The following is a 19,249-nucleotide window of genomic DNA, read 5'->3' as shown; positions in this document are numbered from 1 at the left end:
AGTGCAAGTGATTTAAAAAAAATAATAGAATGGCATATTGGATTATCTCCTACAGTTCTCAAGTTGCCCAGGAAACCCAGCATCTACTGTGTTAAGTTTCAGAAACGTAGGTAAATTCTCAGCCAACATGTATTCTGAATACAGCAGGAAAACACAGATGTTTTAGACCTTCTGAGATGCATTAAGTTCTGGAAACTGGAAGCCATAAAAGACAAAATCGTGGGAGGGGAATTGCAGGGAGCACCCTGGGAAAGCAGCAGCCCCGGAGCTGAATGACCTCTCTTTGATCTCTAGCTTTCCCAAGTCACTTTCTCATGCACTTCCTCAACACTGGTTTCAGTTCTTTAGATCTAATCAAAGGCTTTGGGGTTGGGAGCATCACCAAGCAGCTGAGCAGAGTGCTGATTCAGGCAGAGCTCTGAGGGAGGGCAGCACGCGGTGTGTTTACAGTGAAATGTTGTGTGGCTGTGAGTGTGTGTTTTCTCAGGAGGAGTAGCAACATCTCCCCACTCTCGCCACTGTCATAGCCACCAATGGGAGAGTTAGCTTCCTCTGGGTCATCTCAGTTAAACAGACATTTTATTTTTTTTGATTTTTTATTCTTTTTTTTATTGTGGTAACAGTGGTCTAGAACATTATATAAATTTCAGGTGTGCATCGTAATATATTTCAAATTCTGTGCACATTACGACATGTTCACCACCCAAAGACTAATTACAATCCATCACCACACACCTGTGCCCAATTACTGCTTTTAGCCTCCTCTCTCCCCCGTGCTCCTCTGGTGACCACCAACCCAATCTCTGTTTCCATGTGATTGTTTGTCGTTGTTTTTCTCTTCTACTTATGAGTAAAATCATACGGTATTTGACTTTCTCCCTCTGACTTATTTCACTTAGCATAATGCCTTCAAGGTCCATCCATATCGTTACAAATGGCTGGATTTCATAGTTTCTTATGGCTGAGTAGTATTCCATTGTGTATATATACCACATCTTCTTTATCCATTCGTCCCTTGATGGGCACCTAGGTTGCTTCCGAGTCTTGGCTATTGTGAATAATGCTGTGATGAACACAGGGGTGCATGCATCTCTACACATTCGTGTTTTCATGTTCTTTGGATAAATACCCAGCAGTGGAATAGCTGGATCATATAGTAGATCTATTCTTAATTTTTTGAGGAATCTCCATACTGTTTTCCATAGTGGCTGCACCAGTTTGCACTCCCACCAGCAATGTATGACAGTTCCCTTCTCCCCACATCCTCTCTAACACTTATTGTTTCCTGTCTTGTTAATTATAGCCATTCTGACATGTAGTTTTGATTTGCATTTCCCTGATAGTTAGTGATATTGAACATCTTTTCATGTGCCTGTTGGCCATCTGTATATCTTCTTTGGAGAAATGTCTGTTCAGATCTTTTGCCCATTTTTAAATTGGATTGTTAGTTTTTTTGTTGTTGAGATGTATGAGTTATTTACTTATTTTGGATATTAACCCCTTATCAGATATACGGTTTGCAAATATCTTCTCCCAGTTGTTAGGTTGTCTTTTCATTTTCTTGATGGTTTCCTTTGCTGTGCAGAAGCTTTTTAGTTTGATGTAGTCCCATTGTTTTTCTATTATTTCTCTTGCCCATACTTGGTATTGAAAATATGCTGCTAAGATTGATATCAGAGAGTGTACTGCCTATGTTTTCTTCTAGAAGTTTCATGGTTTCAGATCTTACATTCAAGCCTTTAATCCATTTTGAGTTAATTTTTGTGTATGGTGTAAGACAATGGTCTATATTCATTCTTTTGCATGTGGCTGTCCAGTTTTCCCAACGCCATTTATTGAAGAGACTTTCCTTTCTCCATTGTATGTTCTTGGCTCCCTTGTCAAAAATTGCCTATGCATAGATGTGTGGGTTTACGTCTGGGCTCTCACTTCTGTTACACTGATCTGTGTGTCTGTTTTTGTGCCAGTACCATGCTGTTTTGGTTACCACGGCTTTGTAGTATATTTTGAAATCAGGGAGTGTGATACCTCCAGTTTTGTTCTTTTTTCTTAGGATTCTTTTGGCTATTCGGGGTCTTTGGTTGTTCCACGTAAATTTTAGGATTCTTTGTTCTATTTCTGTGAAAAATGTTGTTGGAAATTCGATAGGGATTGCATTGAATCTGTAGATTGCTTTAGGAAGTATGGACCTTTTAACTAGAAACATGCATTTAAAGCATCATGTTTGCTGTGGAAACACAGCTTCCAACACCCCCTGGGAGGGAAGAGTCCCCTACACTGGGTTCTCCTTCCAAACATTGTGCTGCTCTCAGGATTTCATATGTAGAAACGTTATAGTTGCCTCTTTGTTAATTCTTTCTTGGGCCTCCACATAATTTTGCTTGCTAAGAAGTGGAATTACTACTGTATACAAAAGCTTACATTTCAGTGTGATGCCTTTCATTTCCTGGCGTAAGTTCACATCTGACTAAAACGGATTCTGTGTTGCTCATGATGATTCTAAGTGCAGAGCTCAGACAGCGGGTGATAAACTCGAGCAACTGTACAGGTTGCTTTCCTACCTCAGAACATTTTTTCTGATCATTTTAAATATGCAGACTGATTTTCATAAGTTTTTAACTGTATTTCAAAAACATTTCCTTTCTTATTTTAAAACATAGACAAAGAAATTTGGGAGCATAATAATCACTGCTAATTTCCAAATTTCCTTCCTTCCAAAGCTTTTTCATAATAATTAAATTATTTTACTTTTATGGCACCCAACTGAAGAAGAGAGCGAGCAGGCCCATTTTACAGATGGAAACACGGAGACGTTAATTGACTTATTCAAGGTCAGCCATCGCGGGCAAGATAAAAGTTGAAAGGAAGAACTAGCATCTCCTAAAATTTACCACGTTCCTTTCCAACATGGTGATTATTTCAGTTGGGAATGAGAAGGCATTTCATATAATTTAGCCTTAATTTTTTTGTGCCTTTAACCTCTACACATCAAAACCTAATTGCAAGGTTAGATATGATTTTGCCTTACAGGCATTAAATTACTATTAATTTGTAGCTTTCTCTGCTGAATCTTGATATTTTCTTAGATTTTCAGTATAATTTGTTTTGATTTGCAGTGAATTACAAATTATATAATTTTATAATTTGCAGTTGTCCCCATCTGTAATAGGTATAAAATACATCCATAGCCATAAGCAACAGCAGAAAATAAGTAAGCATATAGATTCTGTACTGTGACAGCATCATTTATTCATTTATTTGGCAATGTGGATACAATGGTGAATAAACAAATTCCCTACCCTCATGGAATGTTCATTTTAGTAAGAGAGGCAAATAACAAATAGTCAATTACAAAACACAATTGTGTAGTGATAAGGTCCATAAAAAAAATAAAAGCAGAGTAAGGGGACAGAGAAGACTGAACTATTTCAGATAGCAGTTGAGAAGGTTAATTCAAAGCCAGAAGAATTGGGGGCTGTCTCCGTGGCCGAGTGGTTAAGTTCACGGGTTCTGCTTCGGTGGCCCAGGGATTCACCAGTTCGGATCCTGGGCGTGGACATGGCACTGCTTGTCAGGCTACGTTGAGGTGGCGTCCCACATGCCACAACTAGAAGGATCCACAACTGAAATATACATCTCTGTACTGGGGAGATTTGGGGAGAAAAAGCAGCAGCAAAAAAAAAAAGATTGGCAACAGTTGTTAGCTCAGGTGCCAATCTTAAAAAAAAAGAAAAAGAAGCCAGAATTGGCCTTGGCTGGTTTAAGGAAGAGCTGAAGGCTGGCCTCCTAGCTGCAGCAGAGTGAATGTTGAGAGGTCAAGACTGGAGAGGTAAATAGAGGCTGAAGGGACTTGCAAGGCTGGGGAAAGGACTTTGGATTTTATTGTGGCATGATTAGAAGCCTAGAGCAGTGGAGAGTTCTGAGGAAGAAGAATGACATTATCTTATGTTTTAAAAGAAATTCTCTGATGGCTGATTTGAGACTAAAAGAATGGAAGCAAGACCAGTTAGCCACCCCGAGACAGATTATGGGGGGCAGACATGAACGTTAGTAGTTAAGAGGGAGGAAGGCAATTGGATTCAGTGTCTGTTTTGAAGGTAGAACTGCAAGGATTTGCTGTTAAAATGAATGTGGTCCTTGAAAGAAAGAGAGGCTTTTGTCCTGAGATGGGGAAGACTCGAAGGAGGCAATTTTGGGTTTTGTTTTTAATATGGAAAATCTAGAGTTCTGTTTTGGACAAGTTAGGTTTGAAATATCCAAGTGGAGATTCCATGGAGGCAGCAGAATATATGAGGCTGGAGTGCTGGGGAGAGGTCAGGGTTAAAGATACACACACATCAGTGAATGGAAGCTATTTAACGCCAAGGGCTGGAGGAGACTGCCCTGAAAGGGAGTGTAGAAAGAGAATAGGAAAGGCCTAGGGTCAGAGCCCTGGGGCAGTCAACATTTAGAATTCTGGAAGAGGAGAAAGACCCAATGGAGGGGACAGCAACGGAATTACTATCTGGCTGAACAATTCAAAAGCAGACATGTAGATATGTACAGCTGGTGTTCAGGTTTAAAGACTGAAAAAAAATCTTTGTGGGAGAACAATCAAAAGTTCTAAATTATTGTGATACAGGCTAATGAACCAAAATGTGATCAGGAGAGGAGAGAACATGGAATGAATGCCCTGAGGACTTGTCACATCCCAGGGATCAGGACTACTGACCACTTCCTAAAATGTTGCCCAATAGTAGGTTTTTTTGTAGTAAAGGGCTCAATGTTTAGAGAAGCTACTCCATGGGCACCTATATTAGCTAAGAGAATGCTACACACAGACAACACATCTTTTCTAAAAATCTATTTTGTTGTCCTGTTTTATGGGGAGACAATATGGAGCTGGCCCTTTGGCCAGGAAAAAAATAAATAAACATGGCAATGTCAAATGTCACTTTGGGAAAATTCTCTATTAAGCCTGGCCCACTTTCAGCAATTCATTTTTCTCAAGCCAGCTGTCGAACATTCAATTTGGGGCTGAAAATAAGCTTCCTCTCTTGTGCTCGCTCAATTCCCAGGCTCTCTCTAAAACGCAAGGTTAGGTAAGTGTCGCAGTTCTCGCGTGGCTGCCCTCCCCACTGGCTTTACTTGACTGCACCGTGATGCTGCTTCAGTGTCTGGAGAGGACTGCAGTACAACAGATCCGAGACACCAGGAGTGAGCCCAGATGCAATGCCTGCAAGATGACAGTGCCAAGGCCAAGAAAGGAGGCTGGGCTAAGTCCTCCAACAGCTTCGGACAGAGGGGGAATTTGCCTTTTTCCCCCCCCCCTCCTCGTCACTTTGGGAATATCAAATCAAACCATAACAAGTGCAGTTATTTAACACTATTTTACAGCTTTTTAAGGAAATGTTGCATTTATTGGGATAGTGATGTATCGCTAAGGGTATTATTAGGACAGTAACACCAAGTTCAGATGGCTGCAGAGTTGCCCAGAAATCACAACCTTCAGTTTATCTGCAGGTTTAGCAATAACAACTACTGATGCATAGGATATTTGGATTCTTCCTTCCAAGGAGAGGGATAAGAGGAAGGAACATCAGCACCCTTGACCTTGCTCAAATATCTCTGACATTTGTAATACACAGATGGAATCCATTTGTTTTTTCTCTGAACTAGATATAATACAAATAGGAGGAAAGTTAGCAAAATGTTTTGAGACTCTAAGTAAAATATCTGTGTCATCCATTCACCTCCTCTACCAGCTGAGCACAAAGCTCTTAACATTCAGCCACGGCAGCTGAATTTCGGGGTCTGATGGCAAAACTCTGGGATGTGAAAGCTTTCCAAAAAGAATACAAAATGTCATTATCTTAGTTGAGAATAGCCAAGGGACTAGCAGCCTTGGGCAAAACTTGCTTCCCATGGTGACTTGGTTTAATGTCCCATGCTGACTTCCTCTTGATATCACAGGAAGTTTAATGTTTAATGCTCACCAACCTCGGGGACAACACAAGCCTTTGAATCTCTCTCTGCATGCTTGCCTCTCTCTGCATACTTGTCACTCTCTGGCAGAAACAGCCCTCTGTGGCCAAAAGGTGAACCCATGGAACTGTTGCAGTTTGGAGAAAGAGTAATTTTTAAACTATGGGTTTGTATTGAAGCTGAGGGTCTCTAGCTCTCCTGATTTACCTTGCTGTTTCTCCAGCACTTAGGAAGTAACCATTAACACCGTTATGGATCCTAAGTGCACCTGTTTCCAGTAGATGCCTTCCATACTAGGATACATTTATTTAAAGTAGGCTGCTTTAAATTTTCCCATCTCAGTTTGTGCCTCTATGCAAATCTTCTCATTCCATCCCTTCCCTCCTTCTCTGCTAGAAAACATCTAAAATCTTGGTCTTTAAAGAAACTTTGGTTGTACTGAAGCTGCCAAGAGTGGGATTATTGTGCATGTTTACTCCCTAATTTCCCTCCAGGATGTGGTGAAATCCTGCTTCATGTACATGCCCTTGAAATTCTGCTCAGTGTGGTCAAGGCCACGTTTTATATTCAATGACTCCCATTTAAATGACTAAATGCTGAGTGGACCCAAATCACTGCAGTGACATTAAATGATGCAGCATTGGGCACTGGTAGGTTTGAGGACTAAGAATTAAATTATGAAGACACCTCTCCCTCAACATTTAGATACCAAATGAGTGAGAAGGAGTGAAAGGTACATATATAAAAGAAAAAAATGAAAATAGAAAACGGTAGAACGTCAAGATACATTCTGTTACACAGATGGTTGTTGCAGGTGGAGGTGCTGCACGGCCTTTACAGCTGAACAAAAGGAACAGGGAAGAACCCAGAGCAGTGTCATCCACAGGCAGGAGGTTCCCTGTGAGCTCCTTCACTTGTCTCCAAAATCTCTTTTCAAGCTAGCCACGCACCTTCCGGTTTGCTACTCCTTCACCTTTTCTTGTCCTTTCTCTCCCCTGCCATGGCACTTCCAATCTTCTGGTCCATAACTCTGAATGAGGCAGCCTACTGAAGGAACTTTTAGGCCCCCCCGTTTCCAAACAATAACCGACGAGAGCTGACTTTGGACCAAAATGCGCAAGGGAAGGAGAGTCGAGATCTTCCTGATTTGCGGCAACGCCCCCTTTCCTCACCAGCGCGGCGACAGTATTCAGGGGTCAGCTGGGAGTGGTGAGGAGCCTCTGCCGTAGTCTCAGAGGATGTCTCTTCCTGGCGTTACTGCTGCTGCGGCAGGTTTTTTATTTTTGCACCGCAGCACAATGCAGAAGCCGAGGGAACAGACTACGCCCGAACCCCTACGGCAGCATCTCACTCCCTTTCGCGCCCCGCCTGCCCCCGCGCCCCCCAGGAGCCCCCGCCGCGCGTCCCTTGCCGCCCCCCCGCAGTGCACGTGCGCTCCCGGGACAACGGCAGGCGAGGCCTGGGCGCGCCCCCGCCGCCCTCGGCCGCGCGCGCGCTCCGCCCGCCCTCCTCGCGCGTGCTCGTGCCCGCGGCGGCGGCGGCGCGCCTCTTCTCCCAGCTGCGGGCGTCGCGGGTGCAGGAGGAGGCGGAGCGAGAAGGCGGGCTCCGGCGGGCGCGCGCCGGCGAACGGGGCGGGGGCGCTGCGGGGGCGGCCCGAAGGCAGCTGGTGAGGGGCTCTGCCGCGGCAGACCCGCGTCCGCGGGGCCGACTCCGCGGGGGGCGGGCGAGCGTGGTGCGTGTCGGAGGTGGGGACTTGAGGCCGTGGCCCGGAGCCCGGCGTCCCCGCCCCCGAGCTGCCGGGGCGGCGAGGCGGGATGAGGCGCTGGCGCTGGGGGCGCCCGGCCGAGCCCCCGCGGCTGCCCTCGGCGGCCAGGCGCTAGGCTCGGCGGCGCGGGCGGTGCTCGGCGGCGGCGAGGAGGAGGAGGAGGAGGGCGTCGGGCCCGGCGCCCGCGGAGGGCAGACACGGAGCGGCGAGCGGGGCGCAGCGACGCCGCGGCGGCGCGGCGGGGCCGCGGGGCTCGGTAAGGCGGGGGCCGCGGGAGGGCCGGGGGCGCCGGTGACGTGGGCAGGCGCCGCAGGCGAGGCTGCGGGGGCCTGCTTTCCTTTTGAGGAGAAATTGTTTTTAAAGTAAAGGTTCCAGATCGAATGTTCTTAGAGGACCATCTCGGATTTCCCCCAGACCCCCCCGGACTCGTTTGCCCAGCCTCCCGGGGTGGACCGCGCTCGCCTCTCCGGTTTGCCCGCGGCCTCGGCGGACGCGGGGTTCGGACGGATTCTGGCCTGCTGCAGTACTCTCCCCCGCCCGAGGCTCACGTCAAGCCAGAGCCGCGACTCCCGGGGAATGGGGACTCTGGGGACACGGGCTCTCCCCGGGGAGCGCTGCGCGAGCGTTTCCCTCCGCTGCCCACGGGCGACCCTGCGGTGCCGCCTCCCGGTGTGCAGGGCAGGTCGGGCAGAGGTCTGCCCGCAGGGACTCCCGTGGAGTTTTCTCTCTAGTCTTTTTAATTGACTGAGTTGCCGCTAATTATTGGACTATACTGGTGACTTAGTGCCCTTTCCCCCCTTCAAGTCCCCCTCCATCCCCGTATCATGCCTTTCTAATTTGATGGCTTTAGTAAATATTTATGTTAAAGATTTTTGTAAACAGATCGCAAGAAAGGTAGGGAGAGGAAGTCAAACCTGATTTCTTAGCTTTAGTTTGCCTCTGGACCCTTTATAACTGTGCCTTCTGTTGCTGAAGCTTGAAGGTGGAGGGGAGGAGACCCACAGCAGGATGCTTGGGATGCGGTTTCATAGTTATCTTTTAGGAAATAGAATTTGGATAATTATAATTTTGAGCTGCATGCAGAATTGCAATCTGCTTTTAAAGTGCTTGGGGCACTGCGTGATGCTACATGGATAGTTGGCAGCTGGGCCACATTGCATTGTTGTCAGCATCTCTTTTATTTTCCATTCTTTCAGAGTTTTATGTGGCACAGCTTTAGACCTTTTAAATTAGTCTGAATGGGAATAACTTCTGATACATTGGTTGCTTTTTTAAACGTTGTTTATATTCGTAGTTGTGTTGGAAGAAGAAAAAGCACATGGTGCTAGAGTACGGTGGCTCTGAGAGTCCAGAAAATGTGCTAGTTTGATTCATAATTGAATTTGTTGTTGTAATATTTTTGGGTAGGGATCGTTGTGATTCATTAATATATTTTTCCTTATTGGGTAAATTGAAGTCTAACTCGGAATCTTGACCTTTGCTCCTTGGACTAGAGAGTGAAGGAGATAGAAGCTTTAATTGCTGCTGCAGCATGACCCCAAAGTTTTCCAGGTACTCATTGGGTTGAATTTTTAATAGGGCTTTTTGTGAAGATGGGGTATTATGATGTTGTGATTTCCATTTTCAAGAATATCTGGAGTCTGCTTCATTCCTAATGTTGGATATGGTGATGCTTTATAGAGCAAGTCTCCAGAATCGTATGAGGTTGGAACTGTGCTCAAACCAGTTATCTTCATACCATGGTCCCCATAGCAGTCCCTGGAATAAAGCAGCACTTTGGACAGAGGCTTGTCCAGCCACAGCTGGGGTGGAAACCCAGTTTACTGTATGGTGGTACACGTTGAGGTGGGTGATAGGGCGGAAGTGGGCCAGAGAGGAAATGTTAGTTGGAAGAACCTTCTTCAGTTATATAACTGTTGTGTTTTCCAGGGAGAGTCTAAGAAGCAGCTAGGCAGGCTCAACTGTCATTAGAGGCTTTGATGTTGGTTTGAATTCCAGGAGTTATGTTCCTTTTCTTTTCTTTTCCCGGCCCCCACATAATTTTCCAATCACCAGAAGCTGTTCTGCAGTTGGGCTAAGACTTTAATGGCAACACGTTCATCTCTACTTCTCCCTCTCTTCTTCTCTCTTTACACGACTTACTCAGCAGTGTTTTCCCTTCCCAAGCTGGCCTGGGTGTACATGTCTGCACGGTGTACATAGATTTGCTGTTGACTGCAAATGCATTTAACAAATGTCAAGGACTAGCAACTATTTTCTTCAGAAGACTGTGGTAGCAGAAGGAAAATGGAATGAAATGAACTAAACATTGTTCATTGTATTTTAAAGATTATGTTGTTATGTTGCATTTTAGAGATTATGACTGACATTCTTGAGAATTTTTAGCATTTATTTTTAGCATCATGAATGTGAACTCTGATGTCCATCGAAGTAGTTAAGAGGCACAAGGACTTGAAACCAGGTTGTGGTTGTAGTTCTGCCACTGACTAGCTGTGTGGCATGGTACTTTCTTTGGGCAAATTATTTACATTTCTGAGCTTGTTTTCCTTGTGTATAAAATAGAGATGAGAAGGCTTGCACTGTCTTCCTTAAGGAGTTGTGAAGGATCAGATGAGAGAAAGGATGTGAAAATGCTTTGCAAAACTTTTTATACGTGTTAAGATGTTACTGTTATTACATGTAAACTTAGTGTTTAACTGTTTTAAATATTTTAACATCAATTTTAAAAATGCACATAAGGAGTGAGAATGTGTAAACTCTCTCCCAGTTCCAAAATTTTGTAATTCTATCTCATTCTTAGGAAATCTATATGTAAGACCTACAGTTTTGGACTCTTTGGAATTTCCACTTATTCTGGACAGGTGTCAAGTTTATTGAGACTTTGAACTTCTTTAAAGTATCCTTTCTAAATATTAAAGGAGGTTATAAGTTAGGATTGTAAGAAGAGCTGTTTAGTTAACAATTATTTTATATTTGTCTGTATTATTTATCACAGAAGTTGGCAAAATTCAGTCTGTAGGCCAAATTTGGCCCACAGCTTTTTTGTATAGGCTGTGAGCTAAGAATGATTCAACAATTTTTAAATGGTTGAAAAAAATCAAAAGAAGAAGATTTCATGACGTGTGTCAGTTATGTGAAATTCACAGATTAGTGTCCATAAATAAGGTTTCATTGGAACACAGTCACACTCATTTGTTTGCGTGTTGTTTGTGGCTGTGTTGGCAGTACAACAGGAGAGTCGAGTTCTTGTGACAGAGACAATATGGCCTACAAAACCTAAAATATTTTTCTAGCCCTTTACAGAAAAAGTTTGCCAACCCCTGACTTAGGACTTAAAATCTTTTGCTTTACTTAGCACAAGCATTGTTTCCTGTCCTAGCATTTATAGGAGTTAAGACCCCTGGAAAGGGACTAATGATTGCTTTGGAGCCAGATAGACTTGTGTTCGAATGCCGGCTGTGATATAAACACTGGTCCTGGAGAGACTAACGCTGGTGCCTCAGGCACCTCTTTTGTAATCAGAGAATAACAACAAAATCTATTTTAGAAGGTTGTAGTGATGGTTAAGTGAAATGATACATGTCAAGGCTTAATATGATATAAGCATAGAGTAAGCACTCACTAAGTCATAATGATGGGGATTATAAATTCTAGTCTGAACAATATGCTAAAATATATGTCACCTTTGTTCCACCAGATTATAGAGTTGTTCTCCTGAGTGGTATGCTACTTGTTACCGAATTTTCTCCTTTACTGAAACCATTACTTTAGTTAATAGCTGATAATTGGAATAACTTGAGAAATTTCCCATATGTTATACTGTATTGTTATTAATCACTTGCTTATGATGATTAAGAATGGGTAGAAACTTTTAGATCTAAACCTCAGAACCTGTGCCCTTCTGGAGGCTGGGATTGTGTCATAGCCATGTGTGTAATAAAATAATAATTGCTAAAAAAAAAAAAAGGGAATGAGTGGAAAGCTAATTCTGCCATATTTTTCCCAGATCCTGGTACTATTCTGTTTGTAAAAGGAATTTAAATATCACTTTTATTTTGGTACTGGTATTTTTTTTGAGAAGGCTATGTGAGAAAAGCCTGTTTTAATTTGGCCAGGGTTAGATAACTTTTCCTTACGTGTCTGGTACACTCTTAAGCCTTCCTTATGATTTGCATTATCATCTCTCTAACATCCCCTTCAGAGTTGAAATAATAAAACTTAATTTTTTTTCTAAAGATAGACCTAGTTTACTGTCTAGAGACTTTGATATTAAGTTGCTTTTTGAAGTATTTGGTTTAAATTATCTTACAATTGAGAAATTAGATGTGCTTCTCAACTTCAAGTGCTCGTTTATTTAGCATTATTTTCAAACTAAGTGTGAGCAAATAAACAGAGACCATTGTTCTGACTGAGTTAAAGAAAACAGAATTGGGGTCATTGTGGCTCTTGCAGTCCTACAAATTGTGCAGTTTTGTGCCTTGGGTGATTCTTAAAAGCTGTGGGGTGATTCCGGGGAGATATGGGAGGGCACTAATGTTCTCCTACTGTCCTTGGTGGAACTGTGGGATGGAGGCAGAGGGGTCTGTCCATGAGACCATAGAGCAGCACCCCTGGACATTAAACTACAGGGTTCTAATTGGAGCATCTCAAAAAAGGTAGAGTCCTAAAGAAGACCCACTGTCATCAGGAGACAGTATTTTCTTTCGAGGTTAAAACAAATAATGAAAAAAAAAAAAAAACCAATCAGAGATTTCCTGTCTGGAGAGATGAAGATTGAGAGGAAATATTCTCCAAGGTAGTAAAATGTGAAGATTTGATCAAATAGATGTTTACGGTTTCACAGTATACCCAGACAAGGGGACCTTCCTTGGTATTTAAAGGAGATTGTTTTAGGACAAGTAAAAGGAAGTGAGAAATGAGATGTTTGGTTTAATTTCTCATAACAAATATGTGAACTAGAATGAAAGTAGAATTCTGGTTTTCAAAGAGATCCTATTATTTGGCTTATAGTAATATATCCATTTCCTCCCTTGTTTTATACCATGGATTATAATGTACATTAATATTGGAGGTTGTGGAGATGGAAAAAAGCATTGAGAGGAAAAGCGTGTGCGACCCATACATTATGAAAGTGTTATGTTTACATTGTCTCTACTAGAAAAGCTAGGCACCATACTCTGGGAAAGAATTTTAAAGTAAATATTCCATTCTTTTGCCCTTAAAATAGTAAAATCTTTATTATCCGGGGTGTAGCGTTGTGATCTTGGGCAGGCCATTTGACTGCATTGTTTTTATTCCCTTGTGTGTATGATGGAAACAATAATTCCTGTTCCTCTTTTCGTTGAAGGGATATGTGGTAAAAGGACTCTTAAGATGAGTAGCATTTTCAACGACTTTGAAGAACATATGTGAAGTTCAGTAATTTGCTAGTATATTAAGCACAGACAAATAAATGAAGTAACCTTTAACAAAGAAAGGAGATTTGAACTTGAAGTCAGAGGACCTGGGTTCTTGTTTTTTGCTATGCTGTAAATAGTTGGTGACTTTGGGCAGGTAATTCCTCTCTCGGAACCTCATTTTCCTTATATCTAAAAAGAGGAGTCAGACTAGAGCTCTCTAAGATCCAGTGTTGTTCCACAATTCTGTGTCTGATTTTTTTTAAAAAGTAGATACCATCCTCTTGCACTTGCCCGGTTTCCATTGACCTTCTACCCAAAGAGAACCTGACAGTCCTTATTAGTTATTTTATATTCAGAGGTCTTCCAGATACAAAAGCAGTCATGGCTCCAGTAGGATGAGGGAAACCGAATCTCTTTTATCAGTGAACTGAAAAGTATCCACTTGAGTACATATTATGTATTTTGTACCAATCTAGATGCTGTGGAAAACAGATATGAAAGAAGGTGACCTTGAGTCTCTGCCCTCAGGAAGTGTTCATTTCATTGGGAAGATAAACTATGTGATGAAAAAGAATGTTATAAAAGAGTAGGCAAGGGGACAGTGGGATGATGCCTGATCTGGCAGTTCGAGGACTTGGCATCTACTGTTGGAGAAGATACTTTGTGGCCTTGTACATTTGCAAAGTGAGCTTCGTAGACTCCCTCCAGCTCTGAAATTTGGTTATGTTCTATTTGACAAAGAAGCAGCAGCTCTAAGTCAGCCTATCAGGAGACAACCCACATGAGAACTGCTAATTCTAGGGCAGATTTTTACACTTATTCTGTGTAATTGCTTGATTTACTAGATGGAAGGAAAGAGTTTAATTAGCTAGAAATGCATTCACGAAATGCAAATACCAACTTTTTTTCTGAAAAGTTGAGCATGTGAGAAGTGACTAGAGACCGAAGTGTCCCTGCTTCTGAGGCAATAAATTTGTGCGCTGGATCGCATGCATTTTTGCCTTCTTAAGGCCTTGAGTCTTGCACGTACTTTGCTTCCTGAATTATCACTCTCTCCTTACTGCATCGTCTCCTCCAGTGCTGCGTCCACGCGGTATATTACTTGCAGCAGTGATTCCTTGTTCACCAGATGTTGTTTTCTGCGGCTTCCTTTCAGTAATAGGACCCTCAAGTTTCATCTGGACAAATGGCTACCCAACTAGACTACGTTTCCCACCCTCTCTTATAGCTAGATGTGGCCGTCTGACTTTGGCTAAATGGATGTGACCAGAAGTAATGTGTGCGATTTCTGGGTCACGGCCTTTGAAAGGAAGCTAGTTGCCTCTACTATCTCTTTCTCCCTTTTGGTGGAGAAGAGTGTAGTGCTGGTGCACGTTATTCAACCTTGCAGGTGAGAGCAACGCTTTACTGGGATATGGATCAATAAGATGGATCCTTGGATGATCTCATGGAGCAGAGACACCTACTCTGGTAGGTGCTCTGTAGGTGCTAGGTTCACCTACACGCACCTAGCAGTTCATGAGCCGTGGACTGCTCATTTATCTCTCGATGGTTAAGTGCGAGAGGAATAAAATTATATTTTGTGTGAACCACTAATCCTTTAACTGAATAAATCACCTCTCTGAAACAATGCTCTCCTCCATCTTCTGATTCCCTTCAGCTGTTGCCCAATTTCTTTGTCCCCTTTTGCAGTAAGAGTTGTTTATATTTGCTCTGCTTCCTTACCACTTATTCTCTCTTTAGCCTGATCCATTTGAGCTCTCACCACTCCCCTGAAATTGTTCTTTTTTTTTTTCTGCTTTATCTCCCCAAATCCCCCCGGCACATAGTTGTATATCTTAGTTGTGGGTCCTTCCTGTTGTGGCCTGTAGGATGCCTCCTCAGCGTGGCCTGATGAGCAGTGCCATGTCCGTGCCCAGGATCTGAACCGGCGAAACCCTGGGCTGTCTTGGCGGAGCGAGCGCGAACTTCACCACTCGCCATGGGGCCGGCCCCCCTGATTGTTCTTAATCAAGGCTTTAATGATCTGTATCTTGCCAAAGCCAGTGATCAGTTCAGTGTTTCTATCTTATTGACCTCCCACCAGCATTTCACATTGGCCGACTACTTCCTCTGACCTCTTAGCTGCTCATTTTCTGTCTTTTTGCCAGCTTATCTGACTCCCGTCCCTAAAATTTGCAGGTGATTTTATCCATTTTCATGGTTTCAAATACCATTTGTATGCTGATGAGGCCCAAATTCCTATCTCTCCTACTGATTTTTTTCCCCTTGAGCTCTAGACTCATCTAACTCCATTCCTCCACTTGGATGTGGAGACACCTCAAATGTAGGGTGAACAAAGCAGAACTGTGAATTACTCTTTCTTTCATTTGCTACTCCCTCTACTTCTCCTGAATCTTCACTGCCTCCGTAAGTGGTACCACCACCTGCTCAGTTGTGCAGGCCAAAACCTTTGGAGTCATCCTCCATTTTTTTCCTTCTCATCTCAGTGTGAAGGCCTGTCAGCTCCACCTTCAGGATATAAACTGGACCTGACTACATCTCATTTTTCTCACTGTTAAAAACCTAGGCCAGTAGCCTTTCTCCTCTGGAAAACTGCCGAGAGGCTTCCCTGCCTCTGCTTTTGTCTTCATCCTCCTCACCTGCCTCATACACAGGAGCAAAACAATAATGTTAAATGTTAATCAGATCATATCATCTGCCTACTGGCTTTCCAGTACACTTAACACTAAAATGAAACTTAAAATTTTATCATGGAAACAAAGCCTCCATTTTGGCCACTTATGAGGCCCTATATCAGTGGTCCTCAGCTGGGGAAGATTTTCCCCTTGGGGAACATTTGGCAGTGTGTGGAGACATTTTTGTTTCTCAGGACTAAGGATGGCAGGGTGGGGGGAGTGTGCTGCTGGCATCTAGTGGTTAGAGGCCAGGATGCTGCTAAACATCCTACAATGCACAAGACAGCCCCCAACAACAAAGAATGATAATAGTCCAGAATGTCTGTAGTGCATGATTTGGCCCCTAGCTTCCTTTCCAACCTCATCTTCCTCTGTTCTCTCTTTTGTTCACTGGGCTGCAGTCACGGTGATGTTCTTTCTTTTTTCTTAATAGACTTTATTTTTTAGAGCAGTTTTAGATTCACAGCAAAATTGAGTGGAAGCTACAGAGATTTCCCATATACCGCCTGCCCTCACACAGGCACGGCCTCCATTATTATCAGCGTTCCCCCACCAGAGTGGTGCATTTGTTAGTGGATGAACCTACATCGACACATGATTATCACCCAAAGCCTGTAGTTTATATTACCGTTCACTCTTGGTGTTGTACATTCTATGAGTTTGAACACATTTAAATGATGTATATCCCCCATTATAGTATCATACAGAGTAGATTCACTGACCTAAAAATCCTCTGCTCTCCTAGTCATCTCTCACCTCTTCCCCAAACCCTGACTAGCAGTGATCTGTTTAATGAATTGGTAGTTTTGCCTTTTGCAGAAAGATAGTTGGAATCATACAGTATGTAGTTTTTTCAGATTGGCTTCTTTTCACCTACTAATATGTATTTAAGTTTCCTCCATGTCTTTTCATGGCTTGATAGCTCATTTCTTTTTAGCACTGAATAATATTCCATTGTCTGGATGTACCACAATTTATTTATCCGTTCCCTACTGAAGGACGTGTTGGTTGCTTCCAGGTGTTAGTGATTATGAGTAAAATTGCTATAAACATCCATGTGCAGATTTTTTGTGGACATAAGTTTTCACTTCCTTTGGGTAAATTCCAAGGAGTGCGGTTGCTGGGTTGTATGGTAAGAGTATGTTTAGTTTTATATGAAACTGCCAAACTGTTTTCCAAAGTGGCTGTACAATTTTGCATTCCCACCAGCAGTGAATGAGAGAGTTCCTGTGGCTCCACGTCATTGCTAGCACTTGGTGTTGTCAGTGCTCTGGATCTGGCCCTTCTGATAGATGTGCAGTGGATGATGTTCTTCTTTATCCCTTGAACAAGCTAAGCACATACCTTCTCAGGGATTTGCAATTGATGTTTCTTTTGCTTAGAACGTATGTCCTCCCGATCTTTCACGACTGCCTTCTGCTCCTTCTCCAGAGAGGCCTTTGTGATTACCTCTGTACGTGCAGCTCCCCAAGCTCTCTCTTCCACATTATCCTGTTTTGTCTTCTTCATATTAGTTTATTATTTATTTGCTTAAGTGTTTCATTTCTAATCCCCTTCTCCACAAGCTGTTTGAGGGGCAGGGGCTTTGTCAAGATATGTGCTGTATCCCAGCCTTCCTGCTTGATAACTGTTTGTCAGTGGCTGAGAGGTGCCTGAGTCCATCATGGGAATGGAAGACTGTTTTCAGTGATAATGATAAATCAAAGGATCCAACTGGGAGCAGTAGGGAAGGTTATGAATTTCTGGAGGATGGGAAAAAAAATCCCTTGAGACAAGGCTGCTTCAACCTTTATTTAGTAATTCATTTTGTAGAATGGAGGAATTCACCTCCGTTTTTGTGAGGCGGCAAATGACAAGAGTAAGCTGATAGACAGCAGGAACTTTTTAAGAAAGGGAGGTTACTTCAGGGTTTAACTTTCGTTTTGCCTTGGGTCTTATACCACTTGTCTCTGCATATAGAGCTGCATGTTGATAATATTATTGAGTACTGCAGTTCCACAGGCCTCTATGGAGTGTGTGGTCTTACCTTTCCCCAATATCAGAATTCCTCCCACATTATCTTTGGAAGATAATCATCTACCCTCTGCTTCTGTGTGTTCAGGGTCTGAAAACTCAGTTACTCATAACTGACAGCCCAACTCTTTTTGAAAGAGTTCTTGTTTAAGAATTCCTCATTATATTAAAATGGAGTGTACCACCCCACATTTCCAACACCACACAGACCTGCTTTATTTTTCAAGTGATAATTCTTTAGCTGTCATGTGAAAAATGGCTAAAAATCTTCCCACCAGCCTTTTCTCTTTCCAGGCTAAATGTACTCATTTTCTTCAATTATTCCTCATGTGACAAAGTTTTTAGACTGTTTTTTAGGCCCATCCCTAAGATTTTTGGGAGTCAGGGCAAGAATACAGATGGAAGTCCATATGCTATATGTCTAAAAATTTACAAGTTATAAATCAAGTTAATTGGTAAAGATGTTCCATTCCCTACCTTAACAAGTAAAACTTCATAATAACCTAAATTAGAGTCAAACAGAGAATTCTCAGACACCTCTGAGTTCTGCTCCGGAACACGATCAAGTGCAGAGAACCAGCTTCCAACCAGAGATCCCTTTCTCACTCCAGGCTTCTTGCATGAGGAAGTTTGCATGTGCACGTGTGTAGACTCTCCAGCCCACACATCCCCACACACCTTTCAGGCAGCAGCTCTTTGACCATCCCTGGGCCCTGGGTATAAATACTCATGGTGGGTTGTCTGCCCCAGGAGAGGCAACTCAGGGAAGAGGCCTGAGCGGACCCTGGAAGTTGGCAGGAAATTCTGGGGTCCTGGGCAAGATGAGGGCTGCGGTGTGTAGGCCGTAGGTGGGCACACCTTTTAGACCCTGAGAACAACTGGCCCCATGGTCAAGGTTGTGGCCACAGGGATGCCAGTGTATGGCCCTCCAAAGCTCCAGGCCCAGGATAGGGTTCCCTGTTGCTTAGGAGTAAGGTAGTACTGTTCTAACAGAGTCAAACTCTAGTCTTGATTCTGTTTGCCAGAGCAGGTTATCGTGGAAAATGTTAAATTCCCTCTTCCAGTGCTCCAAATTAGACATCATATTTTAATTAGAGCTTCCTAACCCGTCTGCCAGGCAGTGCTCCGAATGCCTTACAGATGGGCCAGAAATACTAATTTCCTTAGTTCTCGGAGAGGATTGTCAGTGACAGTGACAAGAGCTTCTAGGCTGACCACTACTGGCTACTAGCAGCATGGCTTATTTACTCCAGTGTTCCTACACCCATACGGTCACTTGTTGTATGTGTCATAAGTGAAAAAGATTGGGAAACTCTGCTCTAGACTGATGTATGGTGACTGTGCGGGTCTTGTAGTGTAAAATATTTTACATGCAGAATTTAAGAGCATTTTTTATCAATATCATTATTTGTTCCACCTGACAGTATTGG

General features: G+C 43.1%; 1 protein-coding gene across 1 annotated transcript in view; it reads left to right on the top strand.

The window, feature by feature from the left end:
- Positions 1–7,963: 7,963 nt before the first annotated feature.
- The window catches only part of ARHGAP32 (Rho GTPase activating protein 32), a 320,326-nt gene continuing 309,040 nt past the window's right edge, over positions 7,964–19,249 (top strand). Inside the window, exon 1 of the mRNA XM_046685165.1 lies at positions 7,964–7,985. The gene's annotated coding sequence lies outside the window, so the exon portion shown is untranslated. The remainder of the gene's footprint in view (positions 7,986–19,249) is intronic.

This window comes from Equus quagga, chromosome 14 (genome assembly GCF_021613505.1).
Source record: "Equus quagga isolate Etosha38 chromosome 14, UCLA_HA_Equagga_1.0, whole genome shotgun sequence".
Taxonomy (NCBI): Eukaryota; Metazoa; Chordata; class Mammalia; order Perissodactyla; family Equidae; genus Equus; species Equus quagga.
The sequence above is the reverse complement of the archived record's forward strand: the minus strand, read 5'-3'. Positions and strand labels throughout refer to the sequence as shown.